Genomic DNA, 16,347 nt, shown 5'->3' on the forward strand with positions numbered 1-16,347 from the left:
TAGAAGGTATTCCTGTAATTTCATGCAGATATAATTTTATTTTGAAAATAGAATTTTTCATCCTACTATCTTTATATGTGCAAAGGTATGATGTCAATTGACACAGCTTGGTCCTTGAAAGTATTCTTAAATTCAGGTCCTTCTTTAATTTTCTCCCTGCCCCCCCCCCTTCCACTTTTGACAGAATACTACCATATCTATCTTGGGACCACCTACAGATTTCCACTGTGTGATTATATCACTTAGTGAAGGGAGAAGTCCTTTAATATTTGTGGGCAAAAGGAAAGAACTGAAATATGGTGATGGGTGGAAAAGGTGAAAACTTCCCTACCTTGTTCTTTCTTTAGAGCCATTTATCTTTACCAGTTGTATATTTTTCATATCCAAAATTCAAATTAAGACATCTCTTGCTCCCTATGATCCATATGGTATAGTCAAAAAAGAGACTAAAGTCCAGACAGGCATTGTTCAGAAGCCCAGAAAAAATCCTGTAGGTGTATGTACCAACATCATCTGTGATGCCAGTAACCTGGCAAGGTGCTTTCCTTTCTGGCTGATGCTTTCAATGGTAATGAATGGATTTGGGTGACATCCCCCTTGTCCTTTCTGAAACCAGTACCCAGGGTTAACTGGACCCAAATGGTCTCCTCCTTTTGAATTTTGTTTCCCAAGAACTTTAATATTTTTTTCCATTGGCAACTCTTACAGTCACTTTGAAACTTTGGTGCCTCAAATATAATCTCCTTTGTTTATTTTCAATGGCAATTCATCATACTTAAGGAGCTTTTATTTGCCCTACAATTTCTGATCACTCTAGATTAAAAACAGAAATCTAGAAACCATCGAGGAGATAGAACAAGGCCAGCACTTTGGGAGGTAGAGTTAGTGCCTCTCAGTAAGAGAAAGAAGAGGGCTGTGAACCCTGAAATCTGATAGAGAAACCCAGAGAAATAGGGATCTGTTTATTTCCTTTTCTTTCTTTATATAGTGTGTGTGTGTGTGTGTGTGTGTGTGTATTATCAATTACATATTTCCTTTTCTTTAAATGAAGTTTGGGATAATAGGAAGAAACAACAAAATTTTTTAAGGATTGGTTTCTCTTTTTTTGTAGTTGTGGTTTTGTTTAATATGTTAGTCTGAGGTCTGTGAAGTTTGTTTTTTAAAATATTTTGATAATTATTTCAATACAATTGATTTTAATTCAATGTATTTAAAAACATTATTCTAAGATAATGTTCATAGCATTTTCCATATTGCCAAAGGGGTCCATGATACATAAAAAAGGTTAAAGTACCTCTAATCTAAGGCAAAATGAGAATACTGGGCATGGCAACAAGACCATGGAACTCTTGGGTGGTGTACAAGATTGTAAAATTTCAGGCTTCCCTGGACAAACCAGTAATTCCTACTAGGTGAAATACTAGTTTCCATATTCCCAGAATGAAGCATCCAGCTTTTAGATAGGGCTTTGACTCCCTCGTGATATGGGTGGCCAAAGGTTTTCATAGAAGGCTTCACTCTAGGGTCACTGAATGAGAGTAAAGCCCCCTGTGACTACCTCCAGAGGAGAACTCAAACCATTAAGCCCTTTCCTCCTAGAAATTTTGCACCCGTCTCTTTTCAGTTTCCTTTTCTTAGGTGGGGAGTAAAGAAACTTTCATTCTGACAGGCAGGGGGTCCAAACTGGAAAATGGAAACAGTAGATTCATCCCCTTCCTTGTAACATCAGTAGGGAGCCTGAACCTTAGAGGTGACCTACAGAAAGGACTGGCATTGAACTGGAGGAACTGTGGCTAATGAAATAGATTTTTTTTTTAAGCAAGAGACAAATAAATGTAGCTCCAAGATGGTAGAGCTTGGAAGAGATGAAAGGGACAGAAAAAGGGAGTGAGAGAGCCCAAAAGCTAAGGAGAGAGAGGTTTGGAATATACATAGAGATGAGGAGATAGATGAAAGAGAAAAGAGAAAGATAAGAGAGAAAAAAGAGAGAAACACAGGATAGATCCACAGAGCAGAGAGAGGTGTTGCCAGGGAAACAAAGAATGAGAGAGAGGAGAAATAGAGAGAGTGGGGGGAAAAAAAAACGAGGATGGAAAATGCTAAAGGCTGGGGGTGGGGAAGAGTGGAGGGAAGAGAAGGAGGAGGCCATGTCTATGAAAGTGGGATCAAAATTTGAGGACTGGGTTCTCTAGGAAAAGAACGAGGAGAAAAACTACAATGCTAAATTAGAGACTAGAAAAAGAGAAGGGGTAGAAGGTGAGTAAAATTCACATCAGCCATCCAGGAATATGATCCTCCTGTTCCTTTCCACCTCTTCCCCCTCCCCCAAACCAAACAAAAATCTAACTTTGGGATTCTTAACTTGTAAGATCAGGGAACGAAGATCAATTTACAGCCATGGGATGTTACTTACATAGGATGTTCCCCTAAGCCACCCATCTCCCCAAGAAACTCACAGTCCCCTCCATATTGGGTCTAGTTTAGCAATTTGTTTGGGAAATCTATGTGTTTTTCTTTTAGATCTGTAAGCGAATAACTTACATTTATAGTATTTTAAAGAGTGCAAAGTATTTTGTAAACATCTCATTTGCACCTATCCTGAGAGAGAGGCACAATTAAGCAGGAGATACTCTTATTAGGTACCAACTATGTGCTAGCACTGGACTAGATAATGAGGGCATAAAAAGGGGAACTGATCTTTCCCTGAAGGAGCCTCCATTCTACACACAACGTGTGTATCTGTAAGGGTATACAGTGCAGTTTCCCATGAAGAAAGGCCTCCTTCAGAGGTGCACTGCTTGATTTGGGCTCTGAAGGAAGCTAGGGATTTCAAGAAAGGTGAGATGTCGAGAGGGGAGTGAAACAAGGAAAGACATTCTGTGTGAAGAGCCTAGAGATGGGAGATGGGATGTGTGAAAAACAGCAAGAAGGTCAATTGGACTCCACCGTGGAGTATAGGAATCTGTTTGAAACCTGAAAAAGGAGGTTGGACCCAACGTAGGAAGGATTTAAAATGCCAAACAACAGAGTTAATATTTAATTCTAGAAGTTGTCGGGAACCACTTGAATTTTGAGCAGAGAAGTAACCTAACCAAACAGACCTTTGCTTTAGGATTGACACTTTGATAGGATGTGAAGGATGCTTTGGAGTGGGGAGACTGGAGATAGGGAGGCCAATTAAGAGAATACTGCAATAGTCCAGGCCAGAGTGTTTGTTATCTTCTTTTTACATAAGTGTTGTTATGCTCATTTTACACCTGAGGAAACTAAGGCCAAGACTTGATCCTGATTCCACAGTGATGGACCTCTCCTCCACATCCTTTGTCTAACAGATGGGGATAATCAAGTCCCAGAAAGGTTGTGATTTGTCCAAGATCATATCATGTAGCTAGATGATGGCAAAACCAATTTCTGACTTCCAGGCCAAGGCCGAGTAGCTGCATGCTACTTTTCCCTGTTTTCCTATGGTTAGCCTTAACTCTGTGTTTTTCAGAATTGAGGGATGACAGTTTCTGGAACAAAACCCCTATTAACTCAACATAAGCTTAGCATTTTAGAATAGGAGTACCCAAAGCATGGAACAAAGTAACAAACAAGAAATCTCCTCCAATCCCCATACCATACCCCCCTCCAATACCAAACAAACTACTTGCAGAGTCCTTGGTTTGGGGAGGGTAGTGGGATTCCACTTTAGGACTGCCTTCTTTAGAGAAGAGGGGATTTTTGATATTTCAATAGGTATTATTATTTTATGATAATGAGTATTTTGTGATAAATATTCTATTCATTTACTATGTTGATAAATTAATATTTTGATATTTTTAAGCTATTTGAGGGTGATAGGGCAGTGGGAAGAGATTTGAGTTCTGGCCCAGCTTGGCTGTTAACCCAGATGTGTGACTCGGACCAAAGACATTATGTCTTTGTGCCTCAGTTAATTCATGTAAAATGAGGATGTTAGACTTAAATGATCTTTGAGACACCTTCTTTATCTTTCATATTTTGAATTTAAAATGATATTTCTGGCAGAAGCTAAGCCAGAAAACATTTGGGGCAGTACATAGGAGCTGGTGTCGACATGAGCAGTTTGCAAGTTTATTCAAGCCTACCTTAAGTTTTCTCCTCTGGGCCAGAGAGCCAGGCCTAGGGTTGGTAGATCCTGGGTTCAAATGTGACCTCAGACACTTCCTTTCAGTGTGACTCTGGGCAAGTCACTTAACTCCTATTGCCTAGCCCTTAAGGCTCTTACACAGTATTAATCCTTAGACAGAAAATAAAGGTTTAAAAAAAAAACCAAAAAAATGCTTTTTTCTTCTTTAGTTGAGGACTAGATTAAGCTAGTGTGCATATGTGTGTATATATGAATACACATGTGTTTAGGTACATGGGTATAGGCTTTAAAATACTCAAGCCAGTAGCTTTGAGTTGCTCAGATAAAAGGTAACATGTTGGCCTAATTATAGGGAATGTTGTGACTCAAACTAAATTATCCATTCTGGTTTTACTAGGAGGACCTGAGAGGTAGGATGGGATAGGATGGAAAGGCTGCTGGGTTTAGAGACTTTCTCAAATCTCAACAGCTTTGTGTGTGTGATCTTGGTCCAGTCCCTTAACCTCTGGGATCTGGTTCTTCATCTATAAAGGGGGAGGGAGGGCTGGACTAGTTAATTTCTAAGGTTCTTTCTAGATGAAAACCTAGAATCTGATGAATCTGGCATTCTTGAATATCTGAAAACTTGGACTTTGTTAACTTGGGTTTCTTAAACTTAAGTCTCTCCCTCCCTTTCTATAATTCATTTTGAAAAGCTAGTATCCTTAGAAAGTCAGGATCATCTATTAGGAACTGAGTGATTAATCAATATGGATGACATGACATTGAATGAGGCACTCCAAAAAACACAAGATGCCTCCAAAAGGCATTATTCCTAAAAAGGGTATTTTCTCAGGAGTTTCTGCTTTGTGTCCCCAGCTAGGACTCCACCTCTTGTTTCTTTGGGTTTAAGGATAATTGTGAAGCAATCAGGTTGTAAGACTTATAAGACCGTTACTTAGAAATCTTTTTTTAAACATTTTTATTGGTATCTTTTGTTTTTATTACTTTCATTCCTGAATATATTCTTCCTCACTCCCCTACCTAGAGAACCACCCACTGTAAAAGAATAAAAAAGAAAGAGGGGGAGAAAAAAAGCAGTTCAGCAAAACTAACCTGAGTCTGACAATCAGTGTTCCATAACCATAGTCCCCCTACCACTGCAAAGAGTGTTTTTGTCATGTCTTCTTTAGGATCAAACTTGGGCATTATCATTATGGAGGATTCTGTATCATTTGCCTTGTTCTTTCCCTTTGTATTACTGTATATTTTGTTTTCCTGATTATGCTTAATTTCACTTTGGATCGCTTCCTGTAGTTCATCCTGTGTGTCTCTGCAGTTATAATTTGTTACAGTGCAGTAGTAAGAATTCCATTATATTTATCTTTTCTCATCCCATTCAATTTGGTTGAGAGGAAGATGAAACCTCCAAGCCGTTTTGATTTGCAATTCTCTTTATTAATGATTTGGAGCAACTATTAACTGTTTGCAGTTCTTTCTAGAATTATTTATTCTTATCCTCTGACCCCTGATTTGTTAGCCTCAGACATTTATTTGTTCCTTAGATAGCTCAGAAATCAGATACATTTCCTCCCAATTGACAGCTTCCCTTCTTATCTGATTCATATTGATTTTTATTAGTGCACAAGCTTTTCAGTTTTGTGTGAGCAAAATTCTCTTTTATCTTTTGGCATCCCCTCTGACCTTTAATGGTAAAGAACCCTTAGGAACGCTTGAAGAAAGAGGTGAATGCTTTTCTCTGGAGTGTACTGGATGTGCCATTTGGGTGGTAGCCCAGGATTTCATCAGCCCCAAGAGTGTTTTCTGTGACTCCCCATTGTGAGCTGAGGGAACCCATCCGCTGTGTTTCATGTTGTGAAAGTTTTGAAATCCTAGTTTTCATGTTATTTGAGGGAACAGGGATTAACCCCCCCAGAGCTGGTAAATGGGAGAGTGTGGAGGGGGCAAGACCATTTCTTTAAGAGCAGGAAAGGATCCTTCACCAAAACACTTTGTACCAGAAGAGAACAAGGAAGAGGAAATGAAAGCCAGACCCAAGTTCCCCAGGAGAGGGAGAAACAATGCTGGAGAAACCTAGACTCCCAGAAGAATGGGGGAGCAGGAAACCAGGGAACAAGGACCATTGCCTGCCGGATTCCAGCGCCAGGGGAGGCCCCCCTCAGACGGTAGTGTAAAGAGACACAGGAAAAAGATTTGATGGCCTTTTGGATAGCAGAGGCGGCTTTAGTGGCCCAAAGGAAACAGTACAAGCTTAACTGGCCTGGGATTCCAGGCATGATCTGAAAAGTCCTTTAAGCCTTGGGGGAGGGGATCAGGAAAGGCCTATTAGAGAGAAAATCAGGAAACGGTGACAATTATCTTATTGTTGCTAAAGAGGAAGTTGGGGAGAAAGCTTCCTGAAGAGTGATTTATACGACCTGAGACTCATCTGTGAAGGAAGTATAGAAGAAAAGTTATCTTGAATCTGTGAAAAAGGGGCACCCATAGTGTGCAGACTGAGAAAAAAGGCTGCTTAAAACCAAGGGTGGGGAGGGGGACGTCCCTGGCACTGTGCCCTCCAGGGGCTGTTGAGGGGCATTTAATGGATGTTCTGGAAGCCCAGGGGGGTTAGAAGGAGAGTAGGTGCCTGAGGAGCACCAAGGCCCTTGTGAGGCTCACTTCCCTTCCAGTGATTCCATTTCTTTTCATGTAAGGAAGAGGATGTGAGTAATGGATGTGAGTTAGAAAATCTGGTTTGGAGTTTTGACTGCCATTCATTTGCCATGTGGCCTTGTAGAATTCGTTTTTGTTTTTTGGAGTGGAGAAGCTCTTGGTTACTGTAGCTGTAAAATGATTGGGTTGTACTCTCTTGCTGAGGCCCCTTCCAGCTTTAACAGTCAGTGATTCTGACATTTATTCCTGGTAAGACAGAGTGTTAAAATAGAGCGTAGAGCTGGCCTAGAGAGCCAGATTCTTAGGGAAACACAGCCCACTAATTTCAGGTAGGAAATACAGGGGAAAAGGAGCCTCCTCTTTAAATTGCCTTATGATCAGATTAGACAAGAACCAATCATTTGCATACAGGTGCTACATTAACTCCCCAGGACTGCTAATCAGTTGGCTATGTGAGATGGCAACAGATGTTCCTGGGTGAAGGTAAAGTAAATTGGAGAGCCTCAGCCCCTCTCTGCAGGTTGGCTTGTTTGTCTGAGCCCCCAGCTCCTGAGCTCTCCCACCCCTGGGCTCATTTTCCGTTTTGGTTTTCACCCCCCAATAGCATTGTAGTGGGGGGCTGCTCTGCACTTCTCTCTTTTCTGTCATCCCAGGCCTGGGAAAGCTGGGCCCCCGAACCAGAAAGCAGCCCTTGGAAGAGGTGACTGGGCCCAGGAACAGGCCGCTCTTAGGCTTCTGGGGTGGGAGGGGAGAGTGGAACCTGGCAGCCAGGATGGTACCACCAGCAGCTGTCCACTGGGTTTGAAGGATCAATGGGAGGAGCCCCAGGCAATCCCAGCCTGCCCTCCTGCAGCCTAGGAAGCTTGCCATCACCATGAGAAAGTAGACCATCCAGTTGTCCCATGCCCACCACCAAGGGGTTTGGAAAGAGTCCTGGATAGAATGGCCAGGGGTGGCCCCAAAGAAGCTATGAGAAATCAGCTCCTTTTATTGACGAGATGAAGGACCGTGGCTATGGAGCACTCGCTCTGTGTGCCCTCAGACACCGTAGATGTGCTGCTTTTGCTGAACTGGTTTTTGGTTTGTTTTCAGTGTCCATTATAAGGGAAGCTAGTAGGTGGGGAAGGAGGGTAGGGGACAGAGGCCTGTATTCTGAGATGAATGTGATATAAAAGTAAAAGGCTTCAAAAGAACTTTAAAACCTTTTAAAAAAGAAATGCACTTGACTCTGAACGTAGGATACCTGAGTTTGAGTTGGGACTGTTACCACCTAGCTGTGTGACCATGGGCAAGTCCTTTGGGGCTTCAGTTTCTTTAAATGAGGGAAGCCCGGGAAAGGGCTTAGGATCTGAGGTTTGAATCCCAGCTCTGGCCCTATTGTTGGTAAGTCATTTCACCTCACCTCCTCACCTGTGAAATGAGGTGATTTCATTCAGCCAGTTCTGAGGTCCCTTCCAGCTACTTGACAATGTCTAAAGGCCTTTTCATATTCTACATTTTCTACCATTTGGCCAGAACCAACTGAGCCATCCACCTAGACCAAAATGCTCCCCCAAGGACTCAGGGCTGTTGTCAGTCTCCAGAAACAGAATGCTCTTTGTATATCTGCTGGGGGAAAAGGAGAAGTTCAAACAAAGAGAGAATCCTGAAAGGAAGAGAAATGCATACTTCCCCTTCTCACCCTGGAAGGCTACATGGTGGGCTTCCTGGATCACCACAGCAGGGCTCTCTTTCTCTGCATGTCTCCTTTGCAGAGAAACTGGCCCTCCCCATCGAGAAGGCAGAAGTGAAAATGTGGCAAAGAGCCTTGAGTTTTTCACAACAGACTGAGGTTTCACTTCCTTTTTCTCACTGGGGATGAGAACCGTTTCCCTTCAAATCAAATATAGGAACACTGGAAGAATTTATATTCTGGGGTATGTTTTTTGAAGTCCATAAATTTTACTCTTATTTACCTGGCCCTTTATTTTTCCTTCCCTTATTTACAGGCAAGGCCCAGGGAGGTACAAAGATACAAAAAGCACAGTCTTTTTCCTCAAGAAGCTTACAGTCAAGCCACTACAGAAAGCCCCACACAGCTGCTCCACCATTTCACCCTTCACACTTATCAAAACTTTTCCTCCTCTTCCTCTTTCTTTATATCAAGACCAATAGTGATGAGAGAGTGAAACAGCTTCCATTTAAGTTTTGTCCTTGAGCACTCATATACAGAGAACTTGCTAATGAGAACTTGTAGCCTTCATCTTTCTATTAAACTCTACTTTGTAACCCCAAATACCTACAGGGCAGCTCTGCCTGGAGATCTCACTAGCACCTGGAAAAGCCCCAAACTGAGTTTATTAATCTTTCCACTGAAACTTAATCCTTCTGACTTTAGGCTTTCTGACAGTGGCACCACCATTCACTCCAACTTCTGAAAGAGTTTCCCAAAAATCAGAGGAGGAGAGACTCTCCAGGAGGAAGGAATAATCAAAGATGATTAAATCAAATAATCAGGAGAAAGGCATAAGAGGTTGGGAACTGGGAGGTCTTTGGAGTTGGTGGCCATTGGGAGGTTCTCTCCCGTGAGTAGAGAGTAGTAGGTGTAATAGAATAATGATGATAAAAGTTAGATTTGCAAGGGGTCAAGGAAGAGGAAAGCCAATTTTTCTTTTCCCTTTTAATATATAAAATTACAAAAAATCAGAATTGGAAAGGGACCTTAGAGATCCTTTACACAGCTACACAGCTGATGCCTGATTTAGAGATGATGGATTTAAGTATGGAAGCCACTGAGGCCCGGAAAAGAGAAATCAAATGAACTTAAAGTCAGCCTCGATAGTTTGAACTAAAACTTGAGCAGGGGTCTCCTGACCCCTAATCTAACCAGTCTCCCTGTGTACGCCTTAGAACTGTTGGCAACTCTCAACCTCTGTACCAGGGATTTGACAGAGATTCTATGTTTATTCAACAGTCTGAACAACAATCTACAAATCTTCCTCAAAAAACAGTGAGTGGGATGTTGTTCTAGGGTAGTAAATGTTCTGTAAGTGCTGCCTCTCTCTCCTCCTCCCCAACGGGTAGAATAGCCATTGGCCTTATGGACCCTCCTCGTGGGCACCCCGTGCCATCAAGCCTGCCCTGTGCTTCCAAAGGTGCCTCCTTGGGGGCAGAGGGGACAAGTGGAGGGAGTAGAAGCGCAGTGTGGGTGCCACGTACTGTACTAAACACTGGGCATGCAAGAGAAGGGCGTCTTGCCACGGGCACTGCGGGGCAGAATGCCCACAGGGAGGAGGCCATCCATCCATTCCCATCTTCTTGCTCAGCAGATGATTGATTGAGAGAACATAGTGAGCCCAAAGTAACCCCCAATGCTGCCCACATGTTCATTCCTGATAGATATCAGTTTCTCCTCACCTTTTGATAAGAGAATAAAGGCCATCCCAGATGGAGCAGATGGGGCTAGAGCTATGAGACAGCACAGGCAAGGAACAGAGAGAAAGGCAGAACCTCCTCTAATAGACACATAGTAAGGCCAAAAGGGAATTGGGGTAATTGGTGTAAAATAGGAATGGTCCTGGAGGCACTAGGCAGAATGTGAGCAAACCACAAAGCAAGTTGTTATTCAGGGTTCCTGACTCTTCCCAGCCTTGTGGACCCTAATGTCCATCAGGTTTTCTTGGCAAAGGCACTGCAGTGGTTTGCTATTTCCATCTCCTTGGATTAAGGTAGAGGTTAAGTGACTTGTCCAGGGTCACCCAGCTAGTAAGTGTCTGAGGCAAGCTCAGTCCTCCTGCCTTCAAGCGGAATGTTCTGCCCGTGGAGCCATCCTATACTTTTTAAAGCAAAGTGCTTTTTAAAATGGGTTCCCCTGTTATGTGGGCTCTCCCCTTTGCTTTAGGGCTCTACCTCTACCCCACTCCCCCATCCTGAGCTCTACTCACATTTCCTCAAACTAACTTCTGTTGTAAATACCAGCTGACCCTCTGGTATTAGTCTTTTCTTTGTTGGCCAATCTCTGGAGCCAGGCAGAAACCTTAGGTTGATGGAGAGTCTTGTTCTTTCTGCTCTCCTCTCACACCTTCTAGGATGTGGGGACTGAGACTAGCACCTTCTGAGGGTCCACAGGGCAAGTTCCTGGGTTCCTGCCTTGGAGGGCCATGGAGCTTGAGGGGAACCCTGGAACCCTGCCAAAGTCTGTTGGCTACATCTCCCAGGCTTCTAATCTGCAAACCCCAAACCTCCAGAAAAAGTGGCAGCATGGCAGAGAAAGAGATCTAATCAAAGGAACAATTTCTTTCGAAGCCTCCCTGGCCCTTCCACCTCCTCTCCCATTTCTCTCCCCATCCCCCCTCTCCATTTTATTCTTTTCCTCCACCGCCCCTCCCCCCTCTTCTTCCTTTGTTTCTCTGCCTCCACAGTCTCTCTCTCTCTCTCTCTCTCTCTCTCCCCCACCCTCCCTCCCTTTCTGTCTCCCCCTCTCCCCCTCCTCTCTCTTCATTCCTTCTCAGTTTTTGTATGGCTTTCTCCTCCCTGCATTGCTCTCCTTCTCCCCCCACCTTCCGCACAAGTCTCTAAACTGTAATCAGGCAGCTACTGCATTTCACTGACTTAAGATTTACTTTCTATCAAAAATGGAGAAATGAGCATGCAGGAAAAACGGCTCCATTCAGAGGTTCCTTTTGGGGAGAGCACCAGCTGAATTGCCACCGTGGATTCTTGCCTCCCATTTAACTGGCGCTCTCGTCCTGGTTGGAAATTCTCTAGGTCACTAGCATTTGGAATTCCATTTTCTCCTCAACATAATCTAGTAATGGGAGATTTCTGATCCTCTTGGTGTTGAATTCGGAGCAATAAGTAGGTTCAAATTGCTTCTTTCTGGAAAAGGCCATAGACTGGTTGGGTAGGAGAATTGAATCCCCAAACCAAAAGGCAAAAGTTCTATATAAAGATTTCTTGGGTGGAAGGAGGGAGGGAGACTTAAAGCTTGAGGATACAGGTGGTTGGACATCCCAACAGAGTGGTCCCTCTCAACTTGGAGGGAGCCAAGTGGAGAAATGGAGGGAGGGAAGAAGGAAGAAAAGAGAGAGAAAACTATCTATCAAGGTGCAGAGCCCTGGCTGCCCTCATTTCCTTTCTCTCTTTGCTCCTTCACTGTGTCTCTGACTCATGGACATCTAAGGGCCTTGCCTGGGCCTGGCAGGGAGACTGCTACATTAAAATTCCCACTTTGATTCATTCAGCAACTAATGGGTGCCTCCTGTGTCAAGGTGACGTTGCCATCCTTGATTGCCAGCTTCTGGAAGGGGTGTGAATTCCCCTAGGAGCTGAGGGTGTTGGGGTTGGTTCTCTCTCTGCTCGCTGACCCTCCACCTCAACATGTGCCCCGGTTCTCTACAGGATGGATTCCTCTGTGGATTTTTAAAAAACCAGATAGACTAATCTGTCCTAGTCCTCTCCAGACCAAGCTCTTTAATTTCTCAGGTGTTGCTGCTTTGGCTGCTCAAGCAAGGTGGTAGGAATTGCCCCTCCATTCCTACTGCATAAAACTCATTCTGTAAGTCGCTCCTAACAGAGGGTATGCATCCGACAAAGTGTGTCCTGATCTGTTCAGGGCTTGCTTTCTTTTTTCGTTCTTTTCCTTCCTCCATCCCTCCCTCTGATGGACAGACTGACTTTCCTTCAAATGATGACCTCTTGAATTAATGCTCCATGATAATAAGGAGTTCTAAGTCCCAGAAGGAAAATGGGTCCTTTGTAATTTCCTCTATGCTTTCTTGGTCTTGGTCCCAACATGAAAACGCCTTTTCTTTCTATAGGGGCCTTCTGTGGTAATGCATGCCACTGCCATCTTCTCTTCCCCACTACTTCTACCCCCACAGAATTCATAAAGATTTTGATTAATTTTGCTTTTGAAAGCATATTTATTTCCATAGGCCCACCACATCCTCCTTCTGACTTTCTGGATTTTCCCTTCCAAGCAACCACTCCTCAGAGGTCCCTATGGGAGGAAATGCTTCAGGAAGTTGCTAAGAGAGGGGAAGAAGCTGCAGTCATGGTCCAACTCCTCCCTTTAGCTGACCCTGACTTTGTCTGAAGGACTAAAAAATTCCATGGTTATTTGCTTAGACTCTCATCTTCAGGCTTCTTAAGGGGCATTTCTGTAGAGGAAACACATACATCCAATGCTCTATCATGGTCAAGCTGGCTTCTCTCTAAGAGGTTGTCAAAGACTCTCTGGCTTCCTTTTCTTCCCCCTTCACCAGACTTGTGATTTTACTCATCAAGGGAATTCCCTGCTCCACGTTAGTACACAGGAACGTACAAACACTCCCCATTTAGATGGTTGGCTCCTTGAGGCTGGGGATGGTGCCCTTCAGAGGGCACAATTTGCTGCTCCCACTTTCTCTGATTCTGTATATTGAATTGATGGTAGAGTGTTCTTTGCGTCATTTTATTAGAATACCACCGGAGTTCTCTCTGAATCCTTGCCCTTGGGTTCTAGCATTGCTTGGCCCTCAGAAGGGGTATGGGTTCTATTTAGAGAAGGCTTCTTTGCTAAGATCTGAGGAACTATTATGTGAGAGAGGAAAGTAAGGAATAATAATAATAGCTGTTAAACTGTTTGAAGGTTTGCAGAAGGCTTGCAAAAATATAAATTCTCGTTTGATCCACACACCCATGAATAACTGCTTTAAAATCTACGAATCATCTCATTTGATCCATAGAACAAACCCAAGAGGTAGATACTTATTATTCTCCTATTTTACACATGAGAAAACTGAGGCACAGGGAGATAAAATGACTTTTAAATCTGTGGGATGAAGCTAGTAAGCGTCTGTCTAAGTTGGGATTTGAACCCAGGTCTTCCTTATTTCAAATCCAGTAATCTTGTCTTCTCTGCCACCTGCGAATACCAGAACCCTGTAGGAATGAGTGAATAGGCCTGTCTGTTGTCTTTACTTGTTCAATGATTCCAAATCCAATTTAGATACAACTCTTCCCTGGATGAACCCTAAATCCTGGAGTATTACAGACTTAGTTCCATCTGGATCTCTGTCTCTTCTTCTGGAGGACCCTTTTGAAACTATTGTTTCATTTTCAGCATTGGTTTCAAGGAAGCTAAATTTCTCCCTTGCTTATTTTTAGCTAAAATGCAGGAAGTGGAAGCTCTGCAGTGTTGGAGTGGGGGAGGGAAGTCATGGAATCTGTGTGTGTTTCCTAAATAAGCACCACTCTTGTTAAGAAATAAACCGTCCCCCATGCCAGCATGGCACTGACCCAGAGCTGAAACTCCCAGGCTCCCAGCCTCAGTGGCAGAAAGGGAGACACTGGCGATGTCTGGTTGTCAGAATCAGCCAATCTGCCAGCCAGGAGGGACCTTCGGGCCGTCTAACCCTCCCCACAACTGGACAAGGATCCTCCCTAGGGCAGACCCCACAGGTAGCCACCTCACTTGTCCCTGTCCTGGGAGAAAAGGACTTTTTAGAAGAGGCAGCAGGATGTTGTTGTGGGTGGGTCCTGGAACACTTCATGGGAAGTCAGGAGCCCTGGGTTCTAGGCTGGTTTCTAGGGCTATACACTATATAGATCTCATGGCCTTTCTCTGGGCCTTAAGTGTTTATCTTGGTGAAAGGAGATTCGCCTGACTGTGACTCGGGGGATCACAGGACAGCTGAAAGGTAGAACTGCCCATTTCTCTGCAGAAATATTCCATTAAAAAAATAAAATTTCTCCTCAATGACAGGTAAAAACAATTTTTGACCTTTGTTCTTCATTTTAATCCAAATTCCCTACTCCCCACCCCCCATGGCAAGCAATCTGATAGAGATATTAAAAAAAATAATAATAACCATTACCTTCCTGTCTTTGTATCAATTCTATGACAGAAGAGCAACAAGGCAGTCAGGGTTAAGTGACTTACCCAGGGTCACATAACTAGGAACTGCTATAGATTTTACATGTACAATAATGTAAGACATTTTTCCATATCCATCAAGAAATAATCCACTTTAAAAAAAAAAAAAGTCAACACTCCCTGGCTTGCCAAAAATCTAGGTTATTTACCCTTGCTGCCATTTTTATTATCACCACAAGAGGACTTTAGGTCATCTTCCTTGAGCCAGGGCTTTTTCCTCTTTATCTCAGGAGCAAGATATCAACAATGCACTCCCACAGGCTCCGTAGATAGCACGCCTAGAGACAGCAGGTCCTGGGTTCAAATGTGACTGTAGACACTTCCTCACTGTGTGATCCTGGGCAAGTCACTTAACCCCAATGGCCTAGCCCAGTGGTTCCCAAACTTTTTTGGCCTAAAGTCCCCTTTCCAGAAAAAATATTACTTAGCCACCTGGAAATTAATTTTTTTTTAAATTTTAATAGCAATTACTAGGAAAGATAAATGCACCTGTGGCCATCACCACCTCACTGGATCGCTGCAGCACTCACCAGGGAGTGGTAGCACCCACTTTGGGAATCACTGGCCTAGCCCTTCTCTTCTGCCTTGGAACAGATACATTCTAAAACAGATAGTAGGAGTTTAAAAAAAAAAAAAAAAGAACCATGGGACAGCTGGGTAGCTCAGTGGATTGAGAGTCAAGCCTAGAGACAGGAGGTCCTGGGTTCAGGTCTGGGCTCAGACACTTCCCAGCTGTGTGACCCTGGGCAAGTCACTTGACCCCCGTTGCCTAGCCCTTACCACTCTTCTGCCTAGGAGCCAATACACAGAAGTTAAGGGTTTAAAAAAAAATTAAAAAAAAAAAAAAGAAAAGAAAGTCAGTTGTTTTGAATGTTACTTACAGGGGGATGGACAGGGCCTGGGCAGGGAAACAAGCTCTTAGAGCTTCAGGGACCAACTGGGTCCAGCTTGGAGAGCAATCGGCAAGTCCTCATTCCAGGCTGGCTTAGGATCGTCAGGTTAAAATTGGAAGGGACCTTCAGAGGAAAAACTGAGGTGCAGAACAGCAGTGACCTGCTCACATCCCCCAGCCCGAACCAGCCACCTATACTGCCTCTCCTTTTTATTCACTTCCAAATCCTAGCCTGGTTCTAGCCTGAGTCCACACAGAGCTTCCCCCAGCCTTCCCTTGGCCATCTAAGAAAAAGTCTCCCTGACTCTCCACAGGATGGTGACGCTGAGAGCCCACGTCCCCGAGCCAGGAAGTGCCAGCACTCGCCACTCTCTCTCCTTTCTGCGTCTCTCTCTCTCAACCTGCAGTCGTAGACGTGAGGGGGAGGCCTGGCTGGACTTGGTGCCGGGTCACCCACTCGCCAGGGACCAGCCCTTTGTTTCCCCACGTAAGGCAGCACGGATAGCAGGAGTTGTGCCAGCTATTTCACAGAGTTGAGGTGCCAAGGTGTGCCGGGGAACCTGAGCTCCAGTGGGCTCTGGGACCCCCTTGGGTGACTTCCTAGCCTCTCTGCTGCCTGTCCTCAGCTATAAAGTGCCTCCCAGTCAGTGGGGAGAATAGCTATGTGGGGGCTCCCCGGGAAGTGCCTCATACCTAGTAAGTGCTAAATAAATGCAGAGTTCCTTTCTTCCCTGTCAAGTGCTCTATCCATGTAGGCTCTTCTATTTGCTCTTTTGGGGTCTTCAGTTTTATTAT

This window comes from Gracilinanus agilis, chromosome 2 (assembly GCF_016433145.1).
Source record: "Gracilinanus agilis isolate LMUSP501 chromosome 2, AgileGrace, whole genome shotgun sequence".
Lineage (NCBI taxonomy): Eukaryota > Metazoa > Chordata > Mammalia > Didelphimorphia > Didelphidae > Gracilinanus > Gracilinanus agilis.